Source organism: Crocodylus porosus, unplaced genomic scaffold (assembly GCF_001723895.1).
Source record: "Crocodylus porosus isolate Cpor-Errol unplaced genomic scaffold, CroPor_comp1, whole genome shotgun sequence".
Lineage (NCBI taxonomy): Eukaryota > Metazoa > Chordata > Crocodylia > Crocodylidae > Crocodylus > Crocodylus porosus.
In genome coordinates, this window is record NW_017728886.1 from 209,623,826 (window position 1) to 209,629,773 (window position 5,948).

Genomic DNA, 5,948 nt, shown 5'->3' on the forward strand with positions numbered 1-5,948 from the left:
CATAGCAACATCTAGACCTGCATTTTCAAGGTACATAGTGTTCAAGAAGTTGTCAAAGTGTACAATGGAATTAAGGTTTCTCACCAGTGCAGGTACAAAGGAGCAATGACAGTGCAAGTTTCCTGCTACTGGTTAGTTCATGTGATATAACCTTGTTTTAAAAGGACTGTCTCTAAAAATGAAATTACAATTCAGTCTGTATGTGTATACAGTGCTTAGCCTGTCTGTCATGTCTACCAGTACAGCTAGGGACAGACAGTCAAAAAGCCTGAGCCTGAATTGATTCAATCTTTGCAGGTTAATCTAACCTGCATTGCTTGAACTAATTTGGAGGTGGATACACATTCCCTTTTCATTCCAGAAATGCAGTGCATTTGCTCAGGCTAGGAGCTGGGGGACACTAGAGCAGCCCTCCCTTCCCTTCCATAGTGCTAAGCTGAGGGGTGACATGGCCAGGCCCCAGCAGGCTGATCTGATTAGGGAGGGGTGCCCTCCTCCCCTCTGCCCCCTAGCAGCCCAGCAGGAAGTTGATAACACCGTGTTTATCACCCCTAACTCAGTGTTGATCAGCCCATTAAGAAAACAAAAGCTTTTCTCATTAGTTCAAGCTCTTAAAAAACTTTTTCCAAGGAATGAATGGAGGGACATTACCAGCTACCTGTTGATTAGCTCCAAAAAGCCCTAAGCCTTTGTCCTGCCTGCCACAGCATGAACCGTGGCCAGCATGTGGTATGCTAGCTAAGTCTGAGAGATGTCTGTGTAAGGCAGAGGTGGGGGTGGATTCCCTGGGGGTGGAATCCCAGCAGATTGGTGACAGGGAGGGAGAGCAGGAGGAAACCAGGCAGACCCTGCTGTATCGGCAGTCTCTGCCAGAACTACAACCAGGGAGCAAAGAGGAGGGGCCAGCCCAGCTCTCTGAAGCAAAGAGCCCCACCCAGACCAGAGAGCATGCCAGGATGCTAGGGGACTCTCATTTAACTTAGACCAGGAAGGGGTCTGGGACAGATATTGCATAAGCCAGTTTGACCCAAATCAGTTAAGTCTGATACTACATTCAACCAGGTTTATCTCAACCCAGTTTCAGCAATTTTCAAACTGGTTTATGTGCACTGAACATCTGTCCTGTTACAGGTTTAAACCAGTTTCTGATCACTTAAACCAGTTTGTGTAATGTCTGTCCCTATCCTAAGGGCTTCTGCCAGTTTATTTTTCTTTTTTTTTAATAGGAACTGGATTGAGGCCTATACATTATTTTTACATATAGTAGACCAGACTTAAAGGTTTTACTGGCCTCTGTGTTAGCTAGGTTGTGATATTTGCCAAAATAATTATACCAGGAAAAACCCTAGTTCTGATGCAAGTATCAGAGTATAAAAGTGCCCAAATACAAGTGTAATTTTTTACAGTTCCAAAATAACCAAAATAACTTATTCTGATACATGCACTTTTATACTAGACTAACAACTTTCAGCAGAGTCACTTTATATGTAGTCAAACAGGTAATGGGATTGCTGAATCAGTGGCCCACAAACTGGAAGTCTTAAAAGCCCATTACAAATCCTTTAAAACCAATTCCTTACAGCAAAAAAGTTTGTGGAGTATGCTATAAAACACTACACTTTAGTATATAATATGAAAACAAAGGAGCTGTATCCTTTCCTTCTGTGTTTACTGAAAATGTGAATGGTGACAGTGACACACTTTTTGCACTTTCTAAGTACATAGGTATTTGACAGGTAGCTAAAATCATTAGAAAAGAGGCAGAATTAAATTGTCTGAGATTTTCTAAACTTACTATGGGCAATTCTAATTTAAATCGCAGTTGTGTGGCTAAATGCCCTCATGAGCTTTGAATCTCAACCACTGCATATATATCTGATCATTAACAGGACTGTGAAGTGAATGTCCAGACATCACTCCTCATTAAGCTGACAATAATATTTTACATGCACAGCAATAATTTAAGTACCAAAATAATTTAGAAAAACTGTACTTTAAAAAGTGGCAAACATCTAAAGCCAATACATTAAAATTGAGATTTTTATTTAAATTCTTCTGTTGAAAAGGTTGTGACAACAATCTTTCCCCATTTACACAGAGGTTTATACAGAATCAGCGATGTCAACTGTACATGTAAAAAGTGATTGTATGTACAAAATCTGAACGTTCAGTTTAAAGCTGGCATTTGAAAATTTGGCTCAATAACATTTATTTTCTATTTTCCGTTCTATCTTGTAGTTTATAAGAAATATTAAGATTCATAAAGCTATTGTTAATGGCACTCTAATCTATCTTACAAAAACTGCACAATCTAGAAAACAAATCTCATACTTAATTCAGGCCACAATAGTTTGTTACTCATGTTAGTCACAGAGATGGCAGGTCATGATATGATACAAATCTTTTAGAAGTCAAGATTTACATTGGGGAAAATTACTTTGTTTGCCAACTATGGCTTGTTTTAGTAGCATCATTTAGTTCTAAGCAGACTGAGAAATGGAAAAAGAATTGTTTTTCACTTTTAACATTTCTCTCCCTGATTAATACCTATCATCCACTGCTGTGATCAGTCACATTTAGACACCCCACTTTTAATCTTAGGGTTGGGGGGAGTTTTATGGACCTTTTATGCATTACTTCCTAATTCAATACCAATTTTGGAAAATACATGTAAAGCTTTTGGCAAAGGCTGTGACCAAACCATTATAAGCATTGGTTTCTTTATGCAAGGTTGACATATGGCTATTGTGCTCTTAATCTCGTTATTTTGTTTGTGCTATGTTGTTACTATCTTATCTCCTGAATTTTCTTCAGGCAATTACTGTCAAACACATTTAATTTCTTCTGTTATGTATTAGCCAATTGCCAACATTCCTCTCCTCGCAGTGTGTAAAGGATTTGTTATGAGGTTAGAATAACATTATCAAAATGTGTTTTAGGTATATGGATGTATATGCAAAGCTATCTAAAAATATTCTGATCACTCATTTAAGAGTATTATAGAAGCTTTGGAGAAAATAAAGCTGTTTTTTCACCCCTCAGATGTCATGTAGCCACAGAAAACATTCTGCGTTGCTTTTCATCTCCAGTATGTTGAATATTTGCCTGTGGTTAATAGCACGGCATCGTGGAAAATGCCACAATCAGACATAGGCTTAAACCAGTTGAAAGTGATGTGAGGAAGCAGGTGGAAAGAACTCAGGTATCCACACGTAACAAGTGCTAAACCACTAGTCAGAACTGGTGTAAAACATCAGATGTTTAACCACTTTTATGCTGAGCAGATAGCATATAGCCAGGCAAGGAATGAGGCAACCAACAGATTTGTTATTAGCAGACAGGACTGTAAGCACATGTGAGAAGCTAAGAAACTCAATGGCTCTACTCAGAAATGGACTTCAATCTCCTATAATTTAGTCCAAATCTTTGGCAAAACTAGAAACATGATCTGGTCACAATCTTTCTGTAACTGGGTGGTGTTCAGTTTCTTTTAGTCTGTAAACTTCCACATCTCAAATTCAAACTACAAAATGGAAGCAAAAAGTTTCACAATGCTGAGTAAGTGAGCATTGAGTAACTGAGTAATTTTTCAGGCAATTACTCTCCCTTTTACAGACTGCCAGAGACACTAAGCTAGTGGCTACAACACTGGGCCAGGGACTCTCTCAGGTCTGGAGAAAGACCCAGGGGCTGTGAGGCTGGAAGTGGCAGCACCAAAACCAGGAACTTGCTCCAGAGGAGGAAGATTGTGAGACTGAGGAAGCAGCATGGATCTGTAGTCACCTTTTCAGGGTCTGGGGAAAGACCCCAGAGAGTATGAACTAACCCCTTACACACTATATTTATGTTTGTTTGTTAGTAACTCACTACACTTATGTTTATGGTGCTTCCTGTAAGGCAGGAGTGCCCAGGCAAATAACCCTGTGCTGAGCTAACCCCTAACCCACTAGACATGGTGGAGAATGTAGGCAGTAATTTGAAGTGAACTGCACTAGTTTAAAGTGACCTTCATCATGGAGGTAGGAGCTCTGCTGAAGGGACTAAAAGGGCTGCAGCCGCAGCAGTTCGTGAAAGAGCAGCTGCAGCAGATGCAACAGCTCCAGATGAACTAGCAACAAAGCATGCAGCAAAGGACTAGAGAAGCCTTGGAAAGAAACACCACTGAGTTCCTAGACAGAGCATAGGGAAGCCAATCACATAGAGAAGTTGGAATATGATCTACTAAAGTCTCAGCTATTCTCTGGTGATGTAACCAAGGAGGTAGCACACCTGTGGTGGGAGCTGGAGGTTAAACACCAGAGCCTTGAGCTACGGCTGAAGTAACTTTCTTGAAGCAGCATATGCTGCCAGGAAGAAAAGAGGGCAAAAATAAGGAATTGAGATGCCTGTTGGCAGCTGAAGGGGAGAGAAATAAGGAGATAAAACAGCTAACTGCAGCAGAGATGGAAAAGATCCACAAGTGAAAGGAGAAGCTGCAAACACCCCAAGAGAAGGTAATCACAAATTGCCTCTTAAACTGGAGAAAAGGCCTAGGCTTGAAAAACTGAAGGTCCTAACAACCCAGGAGAGGCATAAAAGGTGGCAGCCACCAGAAGAACCCTGAAAAATCAGCTGGATGCTCAAATTAAGCATCTGTAAGAACTACAAGAGGCACAGGACTGGCAAGGGAAGAATGGACAGCTCTTGTCTTTATTACAAGAAGACCTTGCCAGTGCCCAAGCTGTTGTTCAGGAGCTGTTGCCAATCAGGTATCTATATCACCTTGAACAGTCGTGTTGGGGGAAAAAGAAAATAGAACAGGGAGAGAGGAAGGGGAGGTCAGCCACAGCTCCCCTACAGCAGGAGAGATCAAGACCCCCTGAAGGAGGGGTGCCAGAGTCTGAGTGGAGAGAGGATCACAACCTGAGAATGATCCTGGAGGAAGAAAGTCCTGGGAAAGAATCACACCCAAAGGGGCAGGTCTCTGAGACCCAGAATGGGAGGTGAGGAGCCAAGACATAGGGAGAAGATCCCATGGAAGAGAAAGAAGGTCTGAAAAGTAGGAAGTAAACCTCACTGGGCATGCATGGGGTGGAGGAGAGGAGACAGGGCAGAAACCACAGTGTAAAGAGGTCCTGATGGGTACTATAGGAACCAGTGGGCTCAGGCAGTAACTGATACCAGAGATCACAGATGGTACCTTTACTGGCATCTGAGAGTCAGCAGTGAGGATAGCAGAGTTCCCAGACACAACCAAGAAGGAGCCTGAGACCAAATGGGAAAACTGTGACAACTTCAGCCGCAGCCATGAAGAAAAAGCCAGATATCCAGCCAAAAGTGATACTGGAGGGTTGGGCACCAACAGTCTACTGTGTTAGCAAGCAACCTCTGTTTCAGAGTAGCCTGGAGGAAACTCAAGCAGGTATTCTGAAGAGCTGGGACCGTAAGGTATGCTAACATGTTGAAAACCCAGAAAGGAAGAAGCCAAGGTACAGAGATTCTTAGTTTTGAACACCCCAGTAGAGCCATTCAAATACTGACAATGTTTGATCAACAGACCATTCGGGTACAGCAGAACCAAGAGAATACTCCTGACAAACTGCCACATGGAGGTCACAAGGTACCCAGAGAGGGCATGCAGTGTTTTGAGCCCTGCAGAGGGCTGAGGCTCATGACCAGGGGCAGTGCCATCATCTTGCCAGTGAGGAGGGCTGAGGTGGACTAGACAGAAAATTGTGGGGGAGGCGGGTTATGCTATACATCTTTTGGCTTAAACGTATGTATTTGACCGGGCTGGGAGCACTGTGCCTCTGCAGGTGGGAGTGGAGTGGTCTCAGCTGTGTGGGGTGGGCAACAGCAGCCCAGGGGGAGGTGAGGAAGGGGTGACACTGGGAGGGGTGGCTAAGACAAATTGGGGGGGTAGTTTCATAGTTTCGTAGTTTCATAGTTTCTAGGGTCGGAAGGGACCC